The 15,544-nt window shown below is 43.7% G+C and overlaps 1 long non-coding RNA gene across 2 annotated transcripts in view; it reads right to left on the minus strand.

The window, feature by feature from the left end:
- Gm35299 overlaps nt 1–11,633 on the minus strand; it is a 30,772-nt gene extending 19,139 nt beyond the window's left edge. Inside the window, exons 1-3 of one of the 2 annotated variants that reach the window (XR_867353.2) lie at nt 11,577–11,633; nt 9,499–9,703; nt 7,054–7,426 (exon numbers count right to left, since the gene is read on the minus strand). This is a non-coding gene — a long non-coding RNA (predicted gene, 35299). Of the gene's footprint in view, nt 1–7,053; nt 7,427–9,498; nt 9,704–11,576 lie in introns of those variants that run through there. The other variant, XR_001783860.1, reaches the window with a different exon arrangement.
- Between the last annotated feature and the right edge of the window lie 3,911 nt (nt 11,634–15,544).

Here is a 15,544-nt window from a genome sequence, read left to right on the forward strand (position 1 = left end):
GTTGAAAGCTACTGTTAATTGTTTTCTTGTCTTTAAGAATGTCCATTCCCAACTATGTTCTTTGTTAGCCACACTCATGTGAGTGGGATTTTTTTTGTATATTTATAAACATTTTTATTATTTTAAATTGTTTATTCCCTAAGTGATGAATATTTAGATGAGAGTCAAATACATTGAATCTTCCTGTTTTTTATTTTTATTTTTATTTTATTTTATTTTATTTTATTTTATTTTATTTAGACCTTGATCTGAATGATTCTGAAATTTGTTTTGTTTGTGAGACAGGATCTCATATAGCCCAGATGGCCTTGAACCTCCAATACAGCTGAGGATAGTCTTGAACTCGTGATTTTCCTGCTGCCCTCTTAGGTGTACTCTAACTTCAGGTGTACTCTTTGCATCTGGCCTTGTATTTAGATGTTTAGGAGGTAACTTTTGCCGCTTAGTCAGTGGTTGATTTGGGAAAGCTTCACATTTTAAAACAGTTTTAGGTGTGACAGAAAATAATCTCTAATGGTACACGGTTCACTTGTCTAAAAATGTAGTTCTTAATTCCTTCATGGTAGTCTCCCAGGTTTTTTTTTTTTTCCCCTTAATTTTTCAGTGTCTGGGATGTCCCATACCAGCACTTCTTTTATATTTTTTGATCAAGATTCCTATAATCCAGTAAAACTGTAAACGTGAGCTTTGTCCCCATAAGTAGGATAGGCTTGGGGTTTGAGTTCACATAGAAAACCATCTTTCATTCTCAGTACTGCAAAACGAACACCAAGAAGCAGAGAATTTACTCTGCTTTATTCAAGATAACTCTTGGACACCGTCAGGTGGGCGTGAGGCATGCGTGCGAGCATAGCTGTTCCAGACCCTCTTTCTTGGAGATGGATAAGACTGGCTCATGTCCCATGGACACCTGGTTGGGTCATGGAGATCTAATGATCACACCCCACCCAACTACTTCAGTTCTCTCTGTAGCACATGACTATACATTTCAAACATCTCCTTTTGAACTCGACAGAATCTCTAATGAGATATTTTAAAACTTAACCCAATTGGCCTCAGTCATTTACCGATTCATCTGGAGCTATCCTGGATAATTTATTCTCTACTTGAGAAACTGAAAGGATCCGTATTGGTTGTGAATCATGTAGTCTGAAGATTTTCCTCCTACTTAAAAAAAAACAAAAACAGAAACCTATATAATCTATGGAACAGGGATTGTACAACTTTCTCTACTGTGTCATTATGCATTGTAACCTACTGAGCAGACTGCGGTTTATTTGACCTCCTGGCATCCTCATAGGTGGGTAGAAACAGTGTGGGTCCCAATCCAGAACTATAATCACTCTGAATGAAGAAACAAAGTAACCATATGTGCTACATTTGGGGAAGTAGGAGTGAGCTAGGGTAATGTTTTTATTTATTTATTTATTTATTTATTTATTTATTTATTTATAAATATAGAAACACAGGATTTCCCTTTGATTTCCTGATGAAGTCAATCATTCTGAGTGCTGAAGGCATTTGACTTCATCCTTACTATGGAGTCACACTGACTTTAGTCTAATCTACCGTAGCCCTGAACTCCCCTTGCCCACTGACTCTCTTATCCTTCTAAGGGTGGGTGGAAACTCCCCAAAGTAGGTCAAGGGTGTTCCGTCTCTAAGCTGCCTCACTCCTATCTGCTCCCAGCTCCTCCTCCTCGCCCAACTTGCAACTAACTGCACCTTGTTACTTTTGCCAACATTATTCCTGTCAATCAAACGAGTCCTTAAATGAATGAAGTTTAGCGCTTGATTGACAGGATTGTTTGCTTAGCCTTGACCTGCAGCTTCAGACACGTATTCTCCACAAGCAGAATAGCTCGAGCAGCAGCTGGAGCAGAGAGGTCAGATCACCAGAGAGAGCTAACATTTTCCGAGCACCCGTGCCAGGCAGCAGATGAAGAACTTTAAGCTAGAGTCAGTCTATGTGCATCCATGCTATCTCCGTGAGCGAGGAGCAGGTCATTTGGCCTGCATTAGGAGCTTGGCAAGGCTGAGTCCTTATGAACTGTTCTGCTAGTACAAACCGTTTCTCACATGTTCAGCATGCTCTGTTCTATACCCTTGACCTGGAAATGTTTAGTAACTTGAGAGAATCATTCTTGGGAGTATGACGTAATTCTCAAATGCAATAGTGTTGAAAGTTTATTCTAGTGGGAGATGTTACATCCTGAAGACTCTCTTCATGAGTTAACTAGGAAGTGAATTTGCTATATAGGTGAGCGTTTGGTCTTCTCCACTCTTGCTCTCTCTTGTCCATATGATGCCTTCAGCAATGTTATTGTACAATGACAACATCATTATCATCATCATCAATAACAACAGAACCAAATAAATAAAACTCTGTATCAGTCAGGGTTCTTGTTATGGTTTGTATGTGCTTAGCCCAGGGAGTGGCACTATTAGAAGGTGTGGCCCTGTTGAAGTAAGTGTGGTCCTGTTGGAATAGGTGTATCACTGGGGGTGTGGGCTTTAAGCTTTAAAACCCTCATCCTATGAGGCCTGGAAGCAGTATTTTGCTAATATATATATTTGAACGGCTTATAGCCAAAAAATGACTGTCTACCGATGAAAAGTCCAAGAGTCCAGTAGATGTTCAGTCCATGAGGCTGAATGTCTCAGACCATCTTCAGTGATGTCAAAATTTTGAAGAAGTAGGTTCCAATGCCAGTGGAGGAACGGACTTGCCAGAAAGAGTGAGGGCAAGAAGATCCCTGGAATTTTAGTTAATTCCATATGTAGTCGACAACAAAGAATAGCTACCACAGCATCTCATCAAATGTGAGCCTATCAGATGGTAAAATTCCAGCCTCTATCACTGAGACCAATAGACTTCTGTTCACTCTAAATCAGTGCTAGCCTGACATAGAGCCAACCTGCTTTCTATGGCTGAGATGAAACACCATGACCAAAAAGCAAGTTGGGGAGGAAAAGATTTATTTGGCTTACATTTTCACATCACTGTTCATCACTGAAGGAAGTCAGGACAGGAACTCAGACAGGTCAGAATCCTGGAGGCCGAAGCCGATGCAGAGACAATGGAAGAGTGCTGCTTACTGGCTTTCTCCCCATGGCTTGCTTAGCCTGCTTTCTTAGAACCCAGAACCTTTGCTTAGGGGTGGCTCTACCTACAATGGTCTGAGCCCTCCCACATCAACCACTAATTATGAAAATTCCCTATAAGCTTGCTACAGCATGATCTTAATGAGTCATTTTTTCAATTGAGGCCTCATCCTCTCCAATGACTCTATCTTGGGTCAAGTTGACATAAAACTGTCTAGCACACAACTCAAACAAGCTTCACCTTTGTCCTTGACTCTCATCTAGATGGTGGTGGATGTTTCATTCTCTGACTAAAGGCAGGGATCAAGGCTCTAACAGGAAAACTTGAGGAAGCTCAGTCACACTAACTGGATCATTCAACATTTAGCTGACACACAAACTATATAGATGAGATAACACTTTAATGATGTATGGAACTCTCCATGGGTTAAGATAATCAACATCAATTAATAAATTCTAGATAACATAATTCAAGAGAAAACTCCAGCTGTATTTAGGATAGAGATTTATATGATTCTATCCTGTGCTGGAGTGGTTGAAAGTAAACTCGGATACTCTATAAAGGATGGTTTGCAACAGAAACATTTATCCACACATCAAGCATTTACTAAGAGATTCTGATATACTTGGGCCAGGCAGTAGGAAATAAGACAGTAATCAAAATAGATATGGTAGAAATCAAAGCTTAGTGTTTGTAATGATATTAACAAATAATCATATATAATTGAATGTTATGATAAATTCCTGAAGGAAAGGCATACTAATCTAGGGCAAGGGTTCTTTTGAAGAGAAGTGACGTGTGCTTATGAGATTAGGTAAAGGGTGTGGGGAAGGGAGAATGTTGCAGGTAGAGGGGCAGCCTGGCTTCATGGTCAGAGAGTGACCATATGGAGTACTTGAGGAACTCATAGAAGGCTCATGTAGGAGGGACAGGACATGGAAGAGCTCAATAAATTGAATGAGTAGGAGTCACATATGACTGCAGGCTGAATGTATGTCAACCACATCCCATTTTCCTCTGCTCCATAGAGTTGGGTGATTAGGGTGGGACTTTCATGAAAGCAATGAGTGGCCTTACAAAAGAGACCTAGGGGAGCTTATTTGCCTATATGAGATTAACGAAGATGCTTCCATCTAGAAGGAAACCTTCACCAGGCAGCAGAGCTTCTGGCACTCTGTCCTGGGCTTTCTAGCATTAACAGCTGTGTGTAGTAAGTGCCTGTTATGTGTAAGTGACCTAAGCTAAGGCACGCTGATAGAACAGAATGAATGGCGGGACAGACACGAAGCTCAGAAGATCCTGTTGGGATGTGACGTGGGCTGAGATCAACACATGTCTTGAGGGCATCACATGGGCTGCCCTGCAGTGAACATGCCCCCAAAGGCAGAGGCTGCTTGAGGCTCAGTGAGAATATGACACTTAGGACACTCAGCTGGGGGAAGGGGCCCCTTCCTCTCTGTGCTCACCAACGTAGGTGGCATCAAGCTATGGGACATTTGGAGACATTACCCTCCTCAGCAACTTTCAGGTTTGCAGAAAGGTTTTGAGGGTCTTCTAAGGTGTTGCAAGCTCCACAGGAGTGCTAAATATTGTTACTGACATATAGAAATGAGCCTTACAAAACCACACAGACCCATGTCCTGCTATAACCCAAGCACTTTTTTGGAAGGGGCTTGTTTGAGATTTTGGCAACTCTAATTCTGCTTTGCTTGAGAAAAATCCTATAGTCCAAAGGAGTCTGACCTAAGATCACATCTCCAAAAATCTTAGTGCTTCATGGATTATGAAATCCATTCCTATGTCTCTCTCTTTGACCTCCAGGGCTTCTTATAACTTTAGGGATTAATTATGAATTTTCTGGAGACTTCGAAGAAAATTTATATCTGTCTTTAATATTTTAATAGTGGAAAATGCAGTTATTTTATCTCATGGAATGGATAAGTTATTATTCTTGTAAGGTTACTTTTTATTCTCTATTAGTATGGTACCAACCTTCTATATTTTTAAAGCTCACTCTAGGAACTTGTTTTTAAATTTAAAGAAACTATGTTGACTATGTGTTGGATTCAGCATCAAGCATCTTTCACTGAGACAAATTTTATTAACAAGCACTTTGCTGCTAATTAAAGGGAGATGTGTGTCACATCAGAAGACATCTCTTTTACTCTTTCCACCATCTTGGAGCTTATGGAGACCTCCTTGAGCAGAAACCAGCAAATGTATCTTGAAGGCTGTGGTCCGAGACTATTTCTGCTTTTATTGGGAGCTTTGGAAACAGAGGGGTCAGGAAATGGAAGAAAAAAAATGAACAAGTCTCTCTTTTTGGAATGGAGATGAAACTAAATTCGATCTGGGCAAAACATAAATGTAGAGTCACAAACAAAAACACGGACTCTCAGTGGCAAACCAAACAAAACCAGAGTAACTGGAGAAAGGTTCTGAGCACAGATGGAAAGATCAACAGGATTCATGCTAAATTCCTGAGCTGCCTTCCTGCCAAGGCCATTGGGCACAGAACCCATGCGTCCGGTAGGCACCGAGGTCTCAAATTCATAGAAAAAAAATAAGCAAAGGTGCAAACTCCCTGTCTTCTTAGGAAGGTTTTAGATATCTATGTTGAAAAGAACAAACATGAACTGTGGACCTATAAGGTCAGGACATGACACCAAGCTCCTCCTGCTGGTCTGTTCTTCAGGTCATGTGAGTGGTCTGTCCCCAGGTCACCTGCTCGCTTTCCCAGTGGGTCACCTATTATTCAATGCTTTGATCTAAGTGGTCTTTCATCTCTAAGCTGATGGTTCTGGAAGAGGTGAAACCCATGCTCAGAGTGAAAATGGATGAGATGAAAATGCTAAGCAATTAGCTGCTTGAGGCCATGACAGTGAAATGGATAGCCAGTTGGGTTTTGTTTTGTTTTGTTTTCCATAACCATTAACAGAACTTAGTCTCCTCAGGTAACATGAAGACAACAGGATCAGACTACAGTCCAGTCGTCTTCACAGCTTTCTCTGTCGATGCTCTTCTGGGAGCTCTTGCTCAAGGAACAGCACCCATGTGCTCCGGCTGTTCCTTCTGGAAGTGTTCGGCTTGACTGGAGCTTCCCGTCAGTCACCTGCCATGGCCTTCCCCCACAGTGTCCTGAAGGACGCCTCCTTCCGCTGCTGCTTCTCTTCTGTATTGCCATATCCCTGAGTTGACACATCTTGGGGGGTCGTAGACTGCAATCTGTTTTGCTTACTTCCTATGTTTAGATTACTCCATTGCCTCTCATGATGCAAAGCCTCTTAACTGACCCAAGGTGATCTGCCCTCACTTTTTGTGTCTTACATTATTAACAGCACCTTCTTTCTCCCTTTGCATTCTCTCTTCGTTTTACTCCAATTATGTCCCTGAGGGTCCTTGGTACCTGCTGTTTTCTGCTTGCTCACTGTGGCTTAATGACTCCTTGTCTTAGTTAGGGTTTTATGGCTGTGAACAGACACTATGACCAAGGCAACTCTTTTTATTATTATTATTAGATATTTTCTTTATTTATATTTCAAATGTTATCCCCTTGACTGGTTTCCCCTCAGAAAACCCCCATCCCCTCCCCCTGCTCACCAACCCACCCACTCCCACTTCCTGGCCCTGGCATTCCCCTAGACTGGGGCATAGAACCTTCAAAGGACCAAAGGCCTCTCCTACCATTGATGACTGACTAGGCTAGCCTCTGCTACATATGCAGCTAGAGCCATGAGTCCCACCATATGTTTCCTTTGGTTTGTGGTTGAGTCCCAGAGAGCTCTGGGGGGTACTGGTTAGTTCATATCGTTGTTCCTCCTATGGGGCTCAAACCCCTTCAGCTCCCAAGACAACTCTAATAAGGACATTTAATTGTGACTGGCTTACAGTTTCAGAGGTTCAGTCCGTTATCATTAAGGTGGGAGTCTGGCATCATCCAGGCAGGCATGGAGCAGGAAGAGCTGAGAGTTCCACAACATCATCCAAAGGAAGCCAGGAGCAGACTGTCCTCCAAGAAGCTGGAAGGAGGGTCTCAATGCCCGCCCCCACACTGACACACTTCCTTCAACAAAGCCACACCTCCTAATAATGCCACTGCTTAGGCCATGCTTCTTCAAACCATCACACTCTTCCTCTGGGCCTTCAGTTCTCAAGGGTTATTTTGTGGCAGTCTGCACCATTGGCCTCTCTTTATTGTCTCCATGGAACCCTGTAACTCCGAGCTTCTCCACGGGATTATGTTTCTTGAATGCAGGGACGCTATACATCAGTTGCCTCAGTGTGGAGGCTGGTTGGAGCAGGGCTTATGGAGACCATTTTGCTGTGAGTTGAAACCACAAAAAAAAAAAAGTGCCTACACATCAAATCATACACAAAGCATGGGAAAATTGTGAAAAATGGCTGCTGGAGCCTCACCCTCTTGTTGGGTACCTCATGGAGGACATTGGAAAGAGCAGGCTTCATGATCCCCCAGACCTGAGACTCAGAGACACTACACTATCAGTTCTTAGGGCAGGTGCAAGCAACGTATGTGGAATGCAGATATGCTGACCGGATGGATGCACTCATTTAGAACAGAACTCAGCATAAAGCTTCCTAACTCTCTCTGATTGGAATATTGATGACCAGATGCAAAATTTAAAATTTTTCTTCATTTTAAGTTGCTTCTGGTGAGTCTACTGTTGTGTCTGATGCATGCCAAGATCTCTGTTTATAATGCATGTAGTAAAGAAAAAAATGCATTTTAGCACATACATGTGCAAGTGCCAACACACACACACACACACACACACACACACACACACACACACAACCACACTCCCAAGGAATCATTTTCTAAAGTTTAAGAGCCTTGGAAAGATTGTGCTGCTCTTGCAGTTATTTTTCAGAGTTCAGATGCTGGGGTCATGCTTGCTAAAGAGAAGTATTTATAGAATAATAAGAACATTGATTGTAGCTCCTGGCATCTCATGAATGTGAATGAAAGCAAAGTACCAGAGCAAAGCAATGAGTGAGGTGAAGGCTCCACACGTGAGAGTCTGAACAAGTGCCCATTGGGGCCAAGACTTCTCCCGAAGAGCTGGACAGACATGAACTCAGCTCAGTACTGAGTCTTGGAGATTCTTAGAGACAGGGAAGTGGGTGGTGGTGGTGGGTTGATGGTTGAGGTACCTGGGGGAACTAGGCAGGGATGGATATACAACATTCCAAAGCTAGAAATCACCAAATGGAGCTATACAAACGAAGGGTGAGTATAGGCATTATCTTAGTGGGGGGGAAAATATCATCAGCCACTAAGGAGTGGACAGGACAAGACAGGCACAGTGCAGGGACTTCTCCTGGTGTCCTTATGCTGAGAAGGAGAGAACAGCCACCCGGAGAGAACTTCCGGGATGCCAACTAAATCCGTGCTTTGTTGGCCTGTCAACAACAGTGTCCCTTGGTAGAACACCATGTCCCCACCCTCGGCATGAACATAATCCATGAGAGAGATGCCAGATTCCTGAAGCCACTTGTGGGAAATCCACACCTTTTCCAGTCCCCACTGCAGGAGTAAGATCAAGGCCTTCAGTTGTTCCATGACTGCGTGGCCATAACTTAACTTCATTCACAAGTACCATTGGGTTGCCATGCTCTTGAAAGCAGGTGTGCCCTTTAAGCATTAGGATGCCTACTTCATCTATAATATGTTATATAATAGGCAAAAGGACCTGAATTGGAACAAGATGCACCAAGACCAAGTTCTCAGCACCAAGGAGATTTATTTGCCCCAGAGGGACAAAGGGCAGAGAATAAGAGATAAAGACAGGAGATACAAGACAAGGAAGAAAAAAGAGGGACAGGGTAGGAAAGGGATATTTGCCCTGTAGGGACAAAGACTACTTCTGGATAGAGAGACGACAGTTGTGGTTTATAACGGGAGAAAGAAAAACCCTATGTAAGGACCCTATGGTTTGTTTTGATTGGGCATGTTAATTAGGTGAGCCAAAAGGTGTATTTGATTCAATTGATTGATTCAAAGGGGTATTGACTTCAATACTTGGAGATCTAGACCTTTAGCAGTCGGCCTCAGAGGAGGAAGTGGTCAAACAAAGGAATAGACCCTGGTGGCTAGCTTTAGGAATGTAATCTAACAGTTTTGCAGGGCAGAGGGGATGGGGGGGGGCCAAGGCCTATCAGAACCATGTTTGCCATGCTCTGGCCTACTAGAGCCCTTCAGGTTAGAGCCCTTCAGAGAGAATCAGAAAGAATGGCCAGAGCCTGAGAGTGTGGTGTTTCCCATCAGCTAAGCCCTCACAGTGTGGGAAGGATAGTGAGGTGGTTGTCCAGCCATTCCTGTTTTTACTTATTCCAGCTTGTAGGGAGTTCTCTGTCAGCAGAGAAGGTACTCACAGTTCGTCAGAGTGGTAACAACAGCCTGTGGAAGAGAACTTTGTACTCATGCCCACAGCAGTGCCCCTTCACTGTCTCCTGGCTGCTGGATTAGGAAAAAAAAGGATCATCCGAGTTCATCTGGAGTTCACTGCGCTGGTTGTGAAATCCCCAGAGCTTCCACATGGTGATCCTCAAGGGAGGACTTTGACTGATGTAGGTGAATCTGAGGGAAAAGATCACAGATGTGTGTGGGGTTGTTTAACAACAACAACAACAACAACACCCAAACCAAACCAAACTCCCTGTGGGCTGAAAGATGACCACTTCCCTGCCATCGCCCTCAGAGAAACAAAATCCATTTTCAACAGCTCTGGCTTCTGTCCACTCCATGCGCGCGCGCGCACACACACACACACACACACACACACACACACACACACACACACACCTTGATTCTTCAGATTTAGGATGGACTCTTTGCGTCCTCCTCTGAAAGGTGAGATTTAATGCGTTGGTTCTCTCTCCTCTTCCAGTGTTTGTCCTTTGTTTGTTTGTTAAATAAACCTTCCAAATTGACACCCTTGGGGTTACCGTATATTTCTTCCTAGCTAAGTCATGAAGCAAAAGCTGATATTCTCTTTGTCATCTAACAGTTTCTTTTTTCTCACTGGAGTCAGAGATCAATGCCATGATTTAATTTACACAGAGCCCTAACTCTGCTCTCAGGCTTCACCAGGATCGTTGACTCTCTCTTCACAGTTCAAACATGTCAGGAAACACACCAGTGTTTCACTGTTTAACACATAAGAGGCCCATGGGCCTGTGGCTCCTTACTTGCATCATCTGAGTCCTGTGTTAGCATTCTCTGCTCTCTTCCCACTCATTTTCTTGTTCCTTCAATATAAAGTGCGCTTGTCTTCTATGGGTTTTTTTTGTTTGTTTGTCTGTTTTTGTTCTGATATCTCTCTCTCTCTCTCTCTCTCTCTCTCTCTCTCTCTCTCTCTCTCTTTCTCTCTCTCCACCCAACCACCCAGAGATTGAGACACAGAATACCATGTATCCCAGGCAGGCCTCAGAGTCACTATGTATCCAAGGATGACTTTGGCTTTCAGATACCTTTACCTCTATTTTCCCAGTGTTGGATTATAGGCATATTCCACCACACCCCACTTAGGAGACGCTGGGGATCAAACCCAGAGCAAGTGCCCATCTGTGTTCAGTACAGGACTTTAACACACAGTCTTCCTATACCTCTCAGGACCCTGTGGGGCAAGCCTGAGCACCTGAAAACATATCCAACACACCTGTGAGGCACATGAGAGATCAAGACACCAAAATGGGGGTCTTAGTACCTCACACATGCAAATTATGTACACACCACACACGACCATAAAAAACAAACAAAAATGTATCTTGTTTTGTTTAGCTTTGTTTTCTGTTTTCGAATGGGTGCAGCCAGGTGGTAAGCAGTACTACCTATTAGCATTTTGTCTAAGCTCTGCCTCAGACAGCCAGGTGTCCTACCTCTCGCCCCTTCTTCCCTCTCCGAAACCCCCTCCTCTTCTCTCTCCACGTGCTCATAGCTGGCCTCTACTCCTCTTCACTGTGTCTCTGGGATAGAGATCAGGACTGTCAACAAGAAGCCCTAAAGCAGGGGTGGAAGATGTGGGGACACATTTAGCACAGAGTGTTAGTTTACAAGCGATTGCGCTAGGCTCAGGGATCTAGCAACAGCTCACATCATCTGCTGTTGCTGCCAAATGCACTAGGTGTGGGCTACATGAAAAAGGACTGCCCGGGGCTCCAGCTTGCTCTCTCTCCCTCTCTTCCCTCCTCTCCTTCCCCTCCTCATTCCCACAGGTTCCCACGTGTTCTCAGCTGGTCTCTCCCCTCTTCCCATTTTTCTGCCCTCAGGGCTCTGCTTCCATCAATCTATCTATCTGCCTGTCTACGTGTCCACTCCTCTGCCTCTACCGCATCTCTAGGTCCTCCTCTCCCTTTCCCCCAATAAAGTCCTCACCCTTTATACAAGATTTCTCTTGCCATCCACTGTGGCATGGTGTGGGATGCAAGGCTTAACCAACTATATGGCTGACCTTATGCCTTTTGCTAGGTGTGTACCCAAGGTCAGACAGGCCTCTCTCTTTCCTTCTTTCCACCTCTTTAAGAAAAAGGTGTCTTCCTTCCATAGTCCCGCCCTTCTGGCTGCAAAGGACACTGGGAAGTGTAGTCTTTTGGCAGGAAACTAGCGAGTCTAAGGGAGGGTATGGCAGGAATCTCTGGCACTGCTGTCCATTCTTGCCCCAAGCTGCTCCGCGACTGTACTGGGAAAGCTCTGCCATCTATCTTCTCTGGGAACATAGGTGGAACCTGTGCTTTATCTGAGAAATGTTGCCTAGGAGAGGCCTACGGCATTGAAAGGAAGTCAGAGAGGTAGAAGGAGAAAGGGGAGGCAGAACTTCTTGCAGGACTCAGACAAGGGGGGAGTTTTGGCCGCTGGGAAAGGGTGAATCATTTGAGAGACCTATTGTTCCCTGAGGTATTTGGAGAAATAATTTAATATAAGACAGTCTTTGGCCATAAAGGTGGGGCATCCTGGACTAATGCTGTAATACAGGCTGATGTGGAACCTGATTGGGAGTCAGAAGCTTTCAAAGCTAAACCATATGATCTGCAGAAGTCATCCAATGGCTGAATCTCTTTCATTTCTGATATTCAAGAGAGAAAAGATATCACATGTCTAGGCTCACTGTTCCTCTTAGGTTGCTCCACACACTAGTGAAGCCACTGATCACAAGATTGGCACATTCTAATCTTAGACACGCTTTGCAAGGTACCTGGCTCATCACATTACGAGGAAAGTTCAAAAGCCAAGTGCGTTGGGTTGTGTTTGTGATTCAGAGCTGGGGAGGTGGAGACAGGGCAATTTCTGAAGCTCACTGGCAAGCCAGTCTAGCTTGCTTGTAGATAGTCAGAATGACTCAGACAAAATAAATAAACAAGGGCGGTTCAGGCTGTCGAGGATGTGGGTTAAGGAGAACTCTCATCCATTGCAGGTGGGACTGCAAACTTGTACAACCAGGATGGAAATCAGTGTGGTGGTTCCTTGGGAAGTTGAGAATGGATCTATCTCAAGATCAAGTTGTATCTTGAACATATAGCCAAAGGACTCAGTGTCCTACTACAGAGACACTTACTCAACCATGTCTATTGCCGTTCTTTTCATAATAGCCAGAACTTACAAACAACCTAGATATCCATCAACAGATGATTATTAATCAGGAACATGTGGTATATTTACACAATGGAATATTATCCAGCTGTTAAAAGTTGAATTATGAAAGTTACAGATAAATAGATGGAGCTAGGAAGAATATCATTCTGACCGAGGCAAACCAGACCCAAAAAGCCAAATGTGATATGCATTCTCTCATATGTGGATGCTAGCTTTTACTCTTTGAAGGCATGGTACTATCTGAATACAAGAGAGATTAGAATAAGGAACAAGGTGGGAGGGAAGGACTACGCAAGGAAAAGGAAATAGAATGTAGAGCTGGAGAAAAATGGGGCTAATGGAGACTGGAATGGTAGTATTAAATGGAAATGGAGGAGAAGGGGCGGGGGTAAGGGAGGAAGTTTGGGAGGGAGAGTCAACACTAGAAGCTGTTTCTGAGGGCTTATATGGAAACCTACTACGGTCGACACTTCTTTAAATATACACATATATGAACGAAATCCAAATCTGTAACGGGGCAAAGGTTTCTCCATCTTGCCTCAGCTGGAACCATCTTTGGTTTAAACCGAAACTGACCCCTTCCCCTTTCTCACTCTACCATGAACATTCCCATGGAAAAGTACCCAACCCTATTCTAGAAACTTGGGGTTGAAGTACCCCAGCTAACTGCATGCTCTTGGCTCTTGTTAAACTGCTGGCTTGCTTCCCCCTGCAAATGCCAGCCAAGGTGTAATTTTTCGGTGTTCTTTGCCTTAAAAAAAAAAAACCCAAAACAAAAAATCTCCCTGTAATATGCATTTGGGGCTGCTCTGGGAGAAGTGTTTCTCTCCAGGCAGTCCCTGGTTGGCTCAATACAGACTTTTTCAATGTGAACTTTGGTCCTGCTGAGTGGTTTTCGGGATCTCTACTCCAAACAAATGGAGTTGCCAAATAATACGGGAGACAAAACCCCAACTAGACATCTCTCGCCACCAAATGAAACCTCCAGTGTTAGGAATGGGTTACATCAGGTTAAGTTGTTTGTTTGTTTGTTTGCTTTTTTTTTGTTTGTTTTTGTTTTTTTTTTTTTTTTCGAGACAGGGCTTCTCTGTATATCCCTGGCTGTCCTGGAACTCACTTTATAGACCAGGCTGGCCTTGAACTCAGAAATCCGACTGCCTCTGCCTCCCAAGTGCTGGGATTAAAGGCTCATGCCACCACCGCCCAGCTAAGGCTCTAATGTTAAGGACAATATCTAAATACCTCAGTGAATACAGAGAAGCTGGTGCTTAGCTAGATCCTTCACTCCTAGTGACTAGTGTTCACGGTACTGGGAAGTACTCTGCACACTACTAGAGGAAAGCAGTAAACACTAACCCTGCTACACACCCTGCCACCTACAATGGTGACCTACCTTCAGGCTAAACTGGAATGAGGCACAGATGCTGACGGAGAAACCAACCACTATTTAAGGCCCACTCCATGAGATGGACCCTATGCTGACACTGTCTGGTGGCCAAGAGTATGAGACTGGACAGGCCATGGACTTAGGAGAAAAAACAAATACTTTTGTTCTGCCAAGGGAACACAGCACTAAAGTGACTCTTAACAACATTCAGCTGCACGCATGGATCGACGCCTCCCTCAGCCATCTCCAGGGAAGCTTCCTTCTATAGTGGATGGAGACAAATACAACTGGACCATGTGCAAGAGTAAGAAGCCTTGGGACACTCAGTCTTAAATGGCGTGTCTCCATGACACCCCCACCCCCCTGGAGCTCAGGGAAGAAGAGGTGGAAAGAGCAAGAGCCAGAGGGGACGGAGGACACCAAGGAAACAAGGCCGTCTAGACACATAGGTCTGACAGAGGTATGCACTCACAGAGACTTTGGCAGTGTGCACAGAGCCTGCACAGCTCTAAGCCAGGTCCCAGCACTGAGAGGAAGACGTAGACTCACATCCCTATCCAAGATGCTGTCTCCAATTAACAACTGCTCCAAAGGGAAATCAGTTTCTCCAATGGAGACTCACTGCGTATACAAACCACACGTCAGGGCTGGTCACATGCCCTGCAGTAAACAGCTATAACCAAAGGCACTCAATGGTGTTTCATAGATTTTTATTTTTGTCTCATATTGCTTTGATTAGTCTTTTTTTTAAAAACCTTACTGGTCTTTGCTCGTATATTATGGTTTCTGAATTTGTATTTTTATGGTGTCTCGCTGTGTGTGTCGGTGTGTGCATTTTTTCATGTTCTTTATTTTTTTCTTCTTTTGTTTGTTAATTTTATTCTATTCTGGTCCATTATTTTTATTCACCTCTTTGTTTTCTTAAGAGAGAAAGAAACAAGGTGTTGAGTTTGAAGTGCCGGGTGGGGGTGGGGAGATCTGGGAGATGTGGGAGGGGAACTGTAATCAGAGTATATTGCATGAAAATAACTTCATTTTCAATAAATAAAATAAAATAAAAGAGGACAGCATATGAGGAACAACTAGTCTTCATGTGCATGTGAACACAGATGATGCATACATGCATACTGCACCCCCATACACACACACACACACACACACACACACACACACACTATAGACTCACAAAGTGCTGTTTGTTGACTCTTTAACTCAATAGAAAAAAATTTAAATATCTGGATTTTTTTTTTTGCATTAGTTTTAGAGTGACACCTTTCCTTACCCAACGAACTTTGCTCCCTTTATAGAGTTTTAAGAAAAGAAGAATAAGCAGATATACATTTCACAACTAGCACGTGACTGACTGTAAGCTAACATCCCGCTACATGCCAGCGTCCCTCAGCCTCACCAAGCCTCCTTGGCCATAATGAGGAAGTGAAATT

This window comes from Mus musculus, chromosome 3 (assembly GCF_000001635.26).
Source record: "Mus musculus strain C57BL/6J chromosome 3, GRCm38.p6 C57BL/6J".
NCBI lineage: Eukaryota > Metazoa > Chordata > Mammalia > Rodentia > Muridae > Mus > Mus musculus.